Source organism: Hypanus sabinus, chromosome 17 (genome assembly GCF_030144855.1).
Source record: "Hypanus sabinus isolate sHypSab1 chromosome 17, sHypSab1.hap1, whole genome shotgun sequence".
Taxonomy (NCBI): domain Eukaryota; kingdom Metazoa; phylum Chordata; class Chondrichthyes; order Myliobatiformes; family Dasyatidae; genus Hypanus; species Hypanus sabinus.
The window spans coordinates 61,565,242-61,579,025 of NC_082722.1; the positions used below are offsets into that span (position 1 = coordinate 61,565,242).

General features: G+C 41.6%; 1 long non-coding RNA gene across 2 annotated transcripts in view; it reads left to right on the top strand.

Moving 5' to 3' along the window:
* Window positions 1-5,823: 5,823 nt before the first annotated feature.
* The window catches only part of LOC132406996 (uncharacterized), a 59,296-nt gene continuing 51,335 nt past the window's right edge, over window positions 5,824-13,784 (top strand). For both annotated transcript variants that reach the window (XR_009516330.1, XR_009516331.1), the window contains exon 1: window positions 5,824-6,130. This is a non-coding gene — a long non-coding RNA (uncharacterized LOC132406996). The remainder of the gene's footprint in view (window positions 6,131-13,784) is intronic.

A 13,784-nucleotide genomic window follows, 5' to 3' on the forward strand; every position in this document is an offset into this window, starting at 1 on the left:
AAGATGGAATTATGAAAGCAAGCTAGCCAATAATATTAAAGAGGGTACCAAAAGTTTCTTCAGGTATATAAAGTTTAAAAGAGAGGTGAGAGTTGAAATTGGACTGCTGGAAAATCATGCTGGAGAGGAAGTAATGGGTGACAATGAAATAGAGGACGTACTGATTAAGTATTTTGTATCAGTCTTCACTGTGGAAGACACTAGCAGTATGCTGGAACTTCCAGGTATCAGGGGTCGTGAGGTGTGTGAAGTTACCATAACTAGAGATAAGGCTCTTGGGAAATTCAAAAGGTCTGAAGGTAGATAAGTCACTTGGACCAGATGGTGTACACCCCATGGTTCTGAAAGAGGAGGCTGAAGAGATTGTGGAGGTATCAGTAATGATCATTCAAGAATTACTAGATTCTAGAATGATTCTGGAAGACCAGACAGTTGCAGATGCTACCCAACTCTTCAAGTAGCGAGAGGCAGATGGAAGGAGACTATCGGCCAGTTAGTCTGACCTCAGTGGTTGGGAAGATGTTGGAGTCGATTATTAATAATGAGGTCTCAGGGCACTTGAAGGTACATGATTAAGTAGGTCATAATCAGCATGGAAATTTGATAGGGAGAAAGTAAAGTCTGACGTAGCAGTGACCTCAGTGATTGGGATGTCAGCAGAGCAGCGATGGTGTGAGTTTCTGGGAAAGATGAGGAAGGTACAGGGTAGGTGTTTTCCAAAAATGAAGATATAGGCAAATGGCAATACAATACAAGCATGGCTGACAAGTGTAGTCAAAGCTAATGTAAAAGAAAAGAGAGGGCATACAACAAAGCAAAACTAAATGGGAAGAGAGAGGATTGGGAAGCTTTTAAAACACTACATCGAGCAACTAAAAGAATCATTAAGAAGGAAAAGATGAAATATGAAAGCAAACGAGCAAACAATTTCAAAGTGAATAGTAAAAGCTTTTTCAAGTATGTAAAAAATAAAAGAGAGATGAGAGTGGATATAGGACTGCTAGAAAATGAGACTGGAGAAATAATAACGGGGGACAAGATGATGACAGATGAACTAAATGAGTATTTTGCATTAGTCTTCACTGTGGAAGACACTAGCTGTGTGCCAGATATTGAAGGGTGTGAGGGAAGTGAAATAAGTGCAGTTACTATTACAAAGGAGAACGTGCTCAAAAAGCTGAAAGACCTAAGGGTACACAAGTCACCTGGACCAGGTGAACTGCACCTGAGGATTCTGAAAGCAGTAGTGGTAGAGATTGTGGAGGCATTAGTAGTGATCGTTCAAAAATCGTTGGACTCTGGCATGGTGCCAGAGGATTGGAAAATTGCAAATGTCACCCCACTCTTTAGGAAAGGAGGAAAGCCGCAGAAAGGAAATTGTAGAACGATTAGTGTGATCTCAGTGGTTGGGAAGATGGTGGAATCAATTGTCAAGGATGAGGTTATGAAAATCTCCTGTGACACAGGACAAGATAGGATAAAGTCAGCATGGTTTCTTTAAGAAAACCCCGTTGGACAAACCCACCAGAATTCTTTAAGGAGATTACAAGTAGGTAAGATAAAGGGGGTGCAGTGGATGTTGTATATTTTGACTTTCAGGAGGCCTTTGACAAGGTGCCACACATGAGGCTGCTTACTACGCTAAGTGGCCATGGTATTACAGGAATGTTACTGGTATGGTTGGAGCTTTGGCTGGAGGCAGCAAGTGGGAATAAAAGGATCCTTTCCTGGCTGTCTGCCAGTGACTAGTGGATTTCCACAGGGGTCAGTGTTGGGACCACTTCTTTTTATGCTGTATATAAATGATTAAATGTGGAATAAATGGCTTTGTTGCCAAGTTTACAGATGATATGAAGATTGACGGAGGGGCAGGTTGTATTCAGGAAACAGGTAGGTAGCAGAAGGAGTTAGACAGATTAGGAGACTGGGCATGAGAGTCACAAATGAAATCCAATGTAAAAAATGCTTGGTCAAACACTTTAGTAGCAGAAATAAATGTGCGGACTATTTCCTAAACGGAGAGAAAATCCAGAAATCTGAGATGCAAAAGGACTTGTCGGTCATTTTGCAGAACAACCTAAAGGTTAACTTGCAGGTTGAGTCGGCGATGAGGAGAGCAAATGCAGTGTTAGCATTCATTTTAAGAGGTCTAGAATAGGAGAACAGGTATTTGATGCTGAGGCTTTATGAGGGACTGGTGAGGCCTCATCTTGAGTATTGTAAACAGTTTTAGACCCCTTATCTTCGAAAGGGCGTGCTGAAACTGGAGAGGGTTCAAAGGAGGTTCACAAGGATGATTCTGGGAAGGAAAGGGTTATCATATGATGAACATATGATGGCTCTTGGTTTGTACTCACTGGAATTTAAAAGAATGGAGGTGGGGGATCTCATTGAAGCCTCTCGAATGTTGAAAGGCCTAGACAGAGTTGATGTGAAAGGATCTTTCCCATGATGAGGAGTCTAGGACAAGTGGGCACCACCTCAGGATAAAGGGGCATCCATTTAAAACAGAGCCTTGGAGAAATTTCTTTAGCGAGAGAGTAGTGAATTTGTGGAACTTATTACCCCTGGCAGATGTACCGTGGAGAGCACTCTGACTGGCTGTATCACTGTTTGGGTGCTGTACAGTGGCTGAGGAGTGAAAGGATCAGCCATGAATGAATGGTGGAGCAGACTGGCTGGTCCAAATATGCTCCTATGGTTTTCTGAAGGGAAAATCTTGCCTGAGAAATCTACTGGAAATCTTTGAAGAAATAACAAAAGCAGGATAGACAAAGGAGAATGGCTTGATATTGTGTAGCTGGATTTTCGTAAGACCTTTGTCATGGTGCCAGACATGAGGCTGTTTAACAAGCTACAAGCCCATGGTATTACAGGAATGCTTCTAGCATGGATAATGCAGTGGCTAATTGGCAGGAGGTAAAGACTGGGAACAAAGGGGGCCTTTTCTGGTTGACTGACAGTGACTAGTGCTGTTCCACAGGCATCTGTGTTGCAACCAAATCTTTTTATGGTTTACTCTATGTCAATGATTTGGATAATGGAATTATGGCTTTGTTTCAAAGTTAGCAGACGTTATGAAAATAGATAGAGGGGCAGGTAGTTTTGAGGTAATACAGAGACTACAGAAGGACTTAGACAGATTAGGAGAGTGAGCAAAGAATTGGCAGTTGGAATACAGTGTGGGGAAGTTTATAGTCATTTGCTTTGGTAGAAGAAATGAAAGGGTTAACTATTTTCAAAATGGAGAGAAAATACAAAAAACTGAGGTGCAAAGGGACTTGGGTGTCCTTGTGCATGATTCTCTAAAGGTTAATTTGCAGGCTGAGTCTAGGTAAGGAAGGCAAGTGCAAAGATAGCATTCATTTCAAGAGGACTAGAATATAAAAGCAAGGATGTAATGTTGAGACTTACTGATTAGCCTCATTTGGAGTATTGTGAGCAGTTTTGGGCCCCTAATCTTTGAAAGGATATGCTGAAACTGGAAAGGGTTTAAAGGAGGTTCACGAAAATGATTCCAGGATTGAATGGCTTGTCATATGAAGAGCGTTTGATGTCTTTGGGCCTGCATTCACTCAAATTCAGAAGATTGAGGAGTGACCTTATTGAAACTATTGAATTTTGAAAGGCCATGATAGAGTGGATGTGAAGAGTATGTTTCCTATGGTGGGAGAATCCAAGACCAGAGAACACAACCTCCTAATAGAGGGACATCCTTTTAGAATGGAGATGAGGAGGAATTTCTTTTGCCAGAGGGTAGTGAACTGTGGAATTCTTTGCCACAGGCAGTTCTGGAGGCCAAGTCTTCATGTAGATTTAAGGTAGAGGTTGATAGATTCTTGATTGATCAGGGCATAAAGGGATACAGGGAGAAGTCAGGAGATTGGGGCTGAGAGAAAAAAAAGGATCGACTATGATGAAATGCCAAAGAATCTTGATGGGCCAAATGGACTAATTCTGCTCCTATTTCTTCTGGTCTTAATATCACTGGCATATGTCATGAAATTTGTTAACCTAACGGCAGCAGTACAATGTAATACATGATAAATATATAATTAAGTATATATACTGTATGTAGATTAAAAAGTTAAATAATTAGTGCAGAAACAGAAATAAAATTTAAAAAGTGAGGTAGTCCTCATGGGTTCAATGTCAATTTAGAAAATGGATGCTAGAAGGGAAGAAGCCGAATGTGTGCCTTTAGGCTTCTGTTCCTCCTTCCCGATGGTGGCAATGAGACTATGGCATGTCCTGGGTGGTTGTTTGGTTCCTTAACGTTAGAAGCCTCATTTATGACGCACTGCCCCTTGAAGATGTCTGGAATACTATGGAGGCTAGTGCCTATGAAGGAGCTGACTAATTTTACAACTCTGCAGCTTACTTCAAACCTGTGGAGTAGCCGCCAACAACCACCCCCCACCAAGCAGTGATGCAGCCAGTCACAGTCTCTCCACGGTACACCTGTAGAAATCTTCAAGTTTTATCAGTGACATACTAAAACATCTCAAACTCCTAATGAAATATAGCCACTGTATTGCCTTCTTTATAGCTGCATCAGAATGTTGGGACTAGTTTAGGCCCTCAGAGACATTGATACACAGGAACCTGAGATTGCTCACTCCCTTCACTTCTGATCCCTCTATGAAGATTGATTTGTATTCCTTCATCTTACCCTTTCTGAAGTCCACTATCAGTTCTTTGGTCTTGCTGATGCTGAGTGTAAGGTCTTTACTGCGACACTGCTCAACTAGGGGGTGTAGCTCTCTCCTGTATGCCCTCTTGCCTCCATCTGCCAGCAATGGTTTTACCATCAGCAAATTTATAGATGACATTTGAACTGTGCCTAGCCACATAGTCATGGGAGCAAAGAGAGTAGAGCAGTGGACTAAACATACACCCCTGAGGTCTGCCGGTGTTCACTGTCAGCAAGACAGATGTTATCACCAATCTGCGCAGATTGTAGTCACCATAAGAGATAGGAGCAGAATCAGGCCATTTGACCCATCGAGTCTGCTCCGCCATTCAATTATTGTTGATCCTTTTTTTTCTCCCCCTCAGCCCCATTTCCCCAAATCAAGCAACCAGTTGCAGAAGGAGGATCAGAGTCCCAGGTTCTGTAGCTTAGAACATGTCATTGGACAATAAGCCTGGATGGAGGTTAGAAAATATTAAACTAGGCAGCTCTTTCAGATGTTGCTGGTGAACATAGGTACCTTTTGCTGGCAAACAGTTTCTTGTCTTTGTAAAATACTCCACAGGCACCAAAGATATAAATGAAGAAGTTTAGTGTTTGGCATGATAGCAGTGATCAGTCACAGCGGAGACTCCAGTGGGTGGAAATCCCAAACATCTGCATAACTAAGCAGTTAAACCAGCAGTTCTGTGCAGATTCTTTAGCTTTTTAATGGAAATTTTGAGCCATTTGATCTTTTGAATCTGTGACAGAAACATAGAAAGCACGCATTTATAATGTGTTCTTGATGCCTTATAATTATTACCCGATGAAGTGTTTTTAGAAGCACAGTCAACCGTTTCATTTCCTCTGTAATAACAGCTTGTGCACATCAAGTTCCCACAAACATTTGGGTAAATTAATGGCAATGGTGTGCTTTAGTGATGTCACTATGGGTTAAGTATCGGCCAGGTAACCTGGGAAAATCCGCTTATATCATTTACTTAGAGAGGGTCTTAGTTTAATATGCAACTTCTGGCAGTACAACACTAGTAATTAGTTTATCATTGTTACATGAACCCACATACCATGAAAAGCCTTGTTTGGCATGCCATCCAGACAGCTCCTTCCCAACTAGAGACAGTTCAAAGGGAGAAGAAGTAACAGAATGTAGAATATAGTGTTATAGAGAAAGTGCTGCTTTAGTACAGCAGTGGGGGCTTTTGGAGATTTTATGGTTAAAATGATATGATACCATCAGACTAATTATGTTAGACATTAGCAGTCAAGAACTGCCAGCGTGGAAAGCTCATTAAAGCACAATGGGAAAGAACTCTGGTTCCGTCTGTCACTGGTTCCTTCCAGCTAGTGTGGAGAATAATCAATTTTCTCACTACTCTACAAATCCAGATGCAGCTTAAAATCCCTTACGGAGCAAAAAGGTGTGCAACATTTACTGTGAGTATATAGTATATATATATATATTATTATACTATATATATATATATATACCGTATTTGTCAACATGGAGCGGACAGTAAATTTGTAAATCTGGCAGAAGTAAATGACGTTGGGAATGGTGAGAATGGAGCACTGTAGGTGGGGTGTGGGACTGGTAGCAGAGGGTAAGTGCCAGGGTTGTGGGGGGTGGGTGCGGTTGTGGGTGCAGACACACCCAGTACCGGGACACCTGGCTAGGTCATTTGATTCCAAACCACTGGTTTATTCATAATTACAGAACGTACATCTGGTGTTTCCTGCTCCGTCCTTCCTCCTTTCCCCTTTTCCTAACCATGATTCCCCTCTCCTGGCTCCCTTCCCACACTCAGTCCACAATAGAGATCCACATCAGAATCAGGTTTACCATCACTTACATAAGTCATGAAATGTGTTTGTTTTTTTTTTGCAGCGGCATCCAGAGCAATACATAATATTACTACAGTACTGTGCAAAAGTATAACACACTCAGCTATAGATATATGCCGAGGAATTGATAGTACTGTATATAAATGTGATAAAGATGAGAAATTCTGCAAATGCTGGAAATCCAAAGCAACATACACATATGTGTTTGTATGTGTATATATACAGTATATAAAATGATTGCCCATCCCTAACTGACTTGAGAAGGTGGTGACTTCTTGGCAGCTGTTACACTCTATTCTGCATTCTGTTCTTGTTTTACCATATTCTAACTTACTGCACTGTGTTACAATTTGATCCTTGTGAACAGCATGCTAGACAAACATTTTGCTGTGTCTTGGTTCATGTGACAATAGTAAACCAATTCCAGTTCCAATTCTTGAACTACAGAGGTCCTTCTGGTGCCAGCACTGTTGAGAAAGGAGTTCCAGGATTCAAACCCAGTGACGATGAAAGAATGGTGATGTACTTCCAGGTCAGGACCAAGTATGACAGGAGGAGAATGTGCCAAGACTCTTCTTGGTAATGGGTCGCGGGTTGTGAAATGATTTTTGGTGAGTTGCTGCAGCCCAGTTTCTTCATTGCTCACTGGAACCAAGTTGCATCAAGGAAGGAGGGATTGAATATTTCTGCTGCAGTACACACAAACTGCTGGCGGAATTCAGCAGGGCAGGCAGCATCTATGTAGGGGTCTAAGACAGTCATCATTTCTACTGCTGGATGGGTGTCAGAAAAAGGAATGCTTTGTTCCACATAACGTTCAGCTTCTGAAATGTTGCTGAGAGAGCATCTAGCCAGGCAAGTGCAAATAATCTGAGCCTTGTAAATGGTGGAAAGGCTTTGAAGGGATAGGAGGTCAGGCACCTATGCCGCAAGATCCTCCCACAAGCTCCTTTTTAATCAGCTTCACCACATGTACTTCATCATCTAAAATGTGCATAGGAGGCATTGGTTTATGTTAAGGGGAGAAAGATTTAAAAGAGACCTGAGGGGCAAATTTTTATACACAGTGTAATGGGAATATGGAATGAACTACCAAAGGAAGCTGTTGAGGTGTTACAGATACAGTGGTTAAAGACATTTGGAGTGGCCCATGGACAGGAAAGGTTTAGAGGGCTATGCGCAGTTAGGACTAGGTCAGGCTTACATTAGTGAGTCTGGAATGGGTCCTGTTACAGAATGTTGTCATTCTTGGTGTCAGTGTGCTTGGGAGGTGTTGTTAGATGAACCTAGATGCATAGCCAATGCATTTTATAGATGCTACACACCTGAGGTTTAATGTGCATTTGGAGAGAGAGAATAATAGTAGATGTAAATCTCATAGATTTTCATGCTCGATCTTTCTCACTTTCAAAGACTTTGCATCTCATGTTCTCTTTTCTTTTATTTCTCTGTTATACTTGCAGTCAGTTGCCTTTTGTTGTTGCTTGTCCGCCCTGCTGAATGTGGTCTTTCATCGATTCGATTGTGTTTCTTGGATTTACTGTGTATGCCCTCAAGAAGACAAATCTCAGGGTTGTATACGCTACATATATGTACTTTGATAATAAATTTACTTTGAACTTTGGATTTTGATCTCACCGGGTGCCGAGACAATGGTGGTGGCTACCTGCTTAAAAGCCAACAGAATCACTTAATTGGATTGCACGTATCTTCGTCTAACCGAAAGTGGACAATAATTTTAACAAGGTACAGGTTACTTATAAAATGACCATAGATCATAAGACCATAAAATTAAGGAGCATAAATAGGCCATTCGGCCCATCGAGTCTGCTCTGCCATTCAATCATGAGCTGATTCAATTCTTCCAGTCATCCCCACTCCCCTGCTTTCACCTCATACCCTTTGATGCCGTGGCTGATCAAAAACCTATCCTCTCTCTGCCTTAAATACACCCAATGACTTGGCCTCCACAGCCGCTCATGGCAACAAATTCCACAGATTTACCACCTCTGACTAAAGTACAAAGAACAAAGAACAATACAGCATAGTACAGGCCATTCGGCCCACAAAGTTGTGCCGACCCTTAAACCCTGCCTCCCATATAACTCTCCACCTTAAATTCCTCCATATACCTGTCTAACAGTCTCTTAAATTTCACTAGTGCATCTGCCTCAATCACTGACCTCAGGCATTGCATTCCACATACCAACCACTCTCTGAGTAAAAAACTTTCCTCTAATATACCCCTTGAACTTTCCTCTCCTTAACTTAAAGCCATGTCCTCTTGTATTGAGCAGTGGTACCCTGGGGAAGAGGCACTGGCTGTCCACTCTATCTATTCCTCTTAATATCTTGTATACCTCTATCATGTCTCCTCTCATCCTCCTTCTCTCCAGAGAGTAAAGCCCTAGCTCCCTTAATCTCTGATCATAATGCACACTCTCAAAATCAGGCAGTATCCTAGTAAATCTCCTCTGTACCCTTTCTCTGCATCTCAGTTCTAAAAGGATGTTCTTCAATCCTGAAGTTGTGTACTCTTGTCCTAGAATCCCCTACCGTGGGAAATAATTTTGCCATATCTAATCTGTTCAGGCCTTTTAACATTCTGAATGTTTCTATGAGTACCCCGCTCATTCTCCTGAACTCCAGGGAATAGAGCCCAACAGCTACCAGATGTTCCTCACAGGGTAACCCTTTCAATCCTGGAATCGTTCTCATGAATCTTCTCTGAACCCTCTCCAATGCCAGTATATCCTTTCTAAAATAAGGAGCCCAAAATTGTACATAATACTCCAAGTGTGGTCTCATGAGTACCTTATAGAGCCTCAACATCACATCCCTGCTCTTATATTCTATACCTCTAGAAATGAATGCCAACATTACATTCATCTTCTTCACCACCAACTCAACCTGGAGGTTAACCTTTCGAGCATCCTGCACAAGGACTCCTAAGTCCCTTTGCATCTCTGCATTTTGAATTCTCTCTCCATCTAAATAATAGTCTGCCCATCTATTTCTTCCACGAAAGTGCATGACCACATATTTTCCAACATTGTATTTCATTTGCCACTTCCTTGCCCATTCCCCTAAACTGTCTAAGTCTCTGCAGGCTTTCTGTTTTCTCAACACTACCCACTCCTCCACCTATCTTTGTATCATCGGCAAATTTAGCCACAAATCCATTAATACTGTATTCAAATCATTGACATACATCATAAAAACCAGCGGTCCCAACAGCAACCCCTGTGGAACTCCACTGGTAAGCGGCAGCCAGCCAGAATAGGATCTCTTTATTCCCACTCTCTGTTTTCTGCCGACCAGCCTATATGCTAGTAACTTTCCTGTAATTCCATGGGCTCTTATGTCTCTTATCTTACTAAGCAGCCTCATGTGCGGCACCTTGTCAAAGGCCTTCTGAAAATCTAAGTACACCACGTCTACTACATTTCCTTTGTCTACCCTGCTTGTAATTTCCTCAAGGAATTACAGTAGGTTTGTTAGACCGGATTTTCCTTTCAGGAAACCATGCTGGCTTTGACCTATCTTGTCATGTGCCTCCAGGTACTCCATAATCTCATCCCTAACAATCAATTCCATCAACTTCCCAACCACTGATGTCAGGATAACAGGTCTGTAGTTTCCTTTCTGCTGCCTCCCACCCTTCTTAAATAATGGAGTAACATTTGCAATATTCCAGTCATCTGGTATAATGCCAGAATCTATCGATCCTTGAAAGATCGCCGTTAATGCCTCCCTAAATGATACATATGATATATGAAATACAAATGAAACATATTAGATCTGTATTGTGTGCTTATAAATGAATTTTATGAGCTTCACACATGGTACAACTTGTGAGCTTTGTTTAAGTTTCGACTGGGTTAGTATGAAGTTGACAAGACGTGCCAAGCCATATCGAAGTGCTTTCATGTAGCAGGGAAGGGAAGCATTTGTGGGCCTCTCAAACATTGCCAAGCCATTCCCTTGTATTGTGTAAGACCTGATAATATATTAAAAATCAGAGCCTGCTGTCTCAGCCAGAAATCACTGTGGAACAGGATAAGTGGAAACTTATAAATGTGAAAGAGCGTGAGGCATCAAAGGGAATAGTTGGAGCATTTCTAATGCTTTAACTTCTCTGGGAACTGCTTTGTAAGAAATTTGGTCCTTTGATCAGATCCCTAAGTCAATAATAATCTAGAAACAATTAGTTTCTAGAATATCAATAACTTAGGCATCTGATTTAAGTTCAGACTGGTCTGGTTCAAAAGGACACTTTGAGATACTGAAGGCCATCTGGCTCAGTGAGAATTCCATAACAGCAAAGAATCAAAGACTGCAGGGAAGGAGAAGGGATGGTGAAGGAATTAGAGAAACAAATCAAGCGTGTGCCCTGATTGCAGTTATTTTCTGCATTTAAGTAGTTCTTATTCCTGCCATAAAGTCACGTTCATCTTAAGCAGTCGATTAAGATGATTTTGAGATAATTAGTTTCAAACTCCAAGGAGTGGGAAAAGCATGCATGTTTAATTATGTGACCCTTACATACCATACCATCTCATCTTGTGCATGTTGTTTTGTTTGTCCTTCTGCCTTCATTCCATCTCCAGCCTCTGTTTCCATGTTTCATTACCCCCTTCTTTAGTACCCCACTGTTACGTACCCCGTAACTGGTTAAAAAGAATCAGCAGAAATGCACACACCTGGAGTCTGAATCTTCCGTTATAAACTCTATTTTATTAGTAATTACGTGAATAAAGTAATATAAAACAAGATAAGGTAAACAGATTAGCAAAGTATATATATATATGTGTGTGAGTAAATGAGGTTCCCAAGCTGTCCAGCTCAGGTGGTTAGGTGATACAGTCTTACAGAGGGATAGTAAGTAATCAGTTCATTTCTGGAATTTGATTTGAGTAGAGTTGGAGAGAGAGAGATAGGGAGTTGGTTTGTCTTCCCAATGCCGATGCTGATCCTCCACGTCGTCCTCCTGCTGCCGAGACTTATTTAAAGTCACCACTTGTGACCATAAAAGAGGATGCCATCTTCTGTGATGGAGTTATCAACTCAGCCCAGGGTTAACCACACCGATTGCTCCCCACCCATCACCCCTTTGTCCACACTGTGAGCAAAACCACACCCTTGTCGTGGGTACACAAAGCTCACCAGCGTCCTCCTTGCCTCTGGCATTGTGTGTCTCTTGTGTGTCTGTTTAAAAAGTCATCTGACCTTGTATATATCTCAGTAGTGCGGAACACGAACTGTCCATCATATAGCTCTGCCTTTCAGTTTCCAAGGCAACTCACAGATTTTCTCTCTCTCCCTGCTGCTGAATTAGCACACAAGCTGTTCGCTCCCTCTCTCTCTTGTTTAAAGGAACAGTCCACTTTAGAACAATCATTCAAATCTCATCACACCCCCTTCCACTAATTTCTTCCCTCAATGTCCCTTCTCTCTTGGCACTTTACCCCTTCCCCTTGGTCCCGATTCTCCTGCTATTCCTGGCCTCTCCTCGCACTTACTCCAAGTACGTAACTCCACACCTTCTCTCCACCAAGCCACCATCACTACGTGTCCATTTCTAGGCTACTTGTCATTTTAATACCCACCACCCTCCATCCTGAACCCTTCAAACCCTGTCCAAGCAGCTGAACTTCCCAAAGATTGTACCTTAGCCCAGATTTCCCTGAAGCCCTACCACAAAACCTGTGGAGAACCTTCAGTTGTCCACTGCTCAACGTTGCAGTTTGAATTCCAGTTGGGTTAGTGTGACCCTGCAAGCGAATTCCTTGCTGAGGCAAACTGAAACATCTGTGGAAAATGGGAACATTTCACCTTGTGCTCAGAAACAATCTCCTTTAAAAACATTTATAATGTCCTTTTTAATTGCACTGTTCATCTCTCAGCGGAAATAATAATTATCCTCGTAAATGGTTGTACTAATCTAAGAATGTTGAAGGATATCTGCAGTCAAAATAAAACATAAAGGCAATGTTCTGTGCTGGAAAAGGTGGACATTTATGGTGATAAAATGCAGCTGTGATTTTATGATTTCCATCAATAAAATAGAACTAATCAATTCTTGTTTTCTTTAGACGAGTTTCTATCTTATGAAACAGTGGTTTCAAAACAAACAGCACTGAGTCAGAATTTTCTGTAACACCAGCAACAAGTCTATCTTTTCACTTGATGCATAAGTAATGCAGAAATGCTGTGAAGTTAACCTCAGGAAGACAAAAGAGACCTCAGATGCTGGTATCTGGAGCAACATTCAATCTGCCGGAGGAACTTGACGGGTTGACTAATACCTGCTGCAAGGAGGGGCTGGGAAAAAGAAGCATTGTAGATATTTTGGATTGAGAATCCTCATCAGGAGTAAGGGCAGAGAGGGAATATAGGCAGTGTAAATGGGTGAAAGGGAGAGGCAAGAATACCAAGTGGGTGATTAGTGGTCTGAGGAAGGGAGAGGGATAATAGACAGATTGAACCAGGTAGGGGAGAGGCAAGGAGCGGAGTAGGGATGAATTTGCATGATGTGTATGAACTAAACACTTTTGTGTAACTTTATATAAGTTAAAATCTTTTCACTTATTGCTCAAGGTGTTAAAGAATTGCTGAACTGAAGTGAAACACCAAGCTGATTCCACAAAATATGGACTCACACGCCAGGACTTTATGACTCATGTTCTCAATATTTATTTCTAATTTATTTATCTTTATTACTATTTTGTTTGTTTTTGTTTTGTATTTGCAGTTTGTAGTCTTTTGCACGTCGATTGTCTGTCTTGGTTGTGTGTGGTCTTTCATTGATTCTCTTGTTCCTTTTTATTTTCTGTAAATGCCCTCAAGAAAAGAAATCTCATGGTGACGTATATACAAGTCCATAAGACCATAAGTCATATGAGCAGAATAAGGCCATTTGGGCCATCGAGTCTGTTCTGCCATTCAATCATGGACAATCCTATTTCCCCTCCTTAGCCCCACTCCACAGCCTTCTCCCCATAATTTTTGATGCCATGTCCAATCAAGAACCTATTAAGCTCTGCCTTAAATACACCCAACCAGCTAGTCTCCAGAGCCAGCTGTGGCAATAAATTCCACAAAATCACCACATTTAGGTTAAAGAAATTTTACTGCCTCTTTGTTTCAAAAGGGCACCCCTCTATTCTGAGACAGTGCCCTCTTGTCCTAGCCTTCTCTATCATGGGAAAGATCCTTTCCACATCTACTCTGTCTAGCCCTCTCA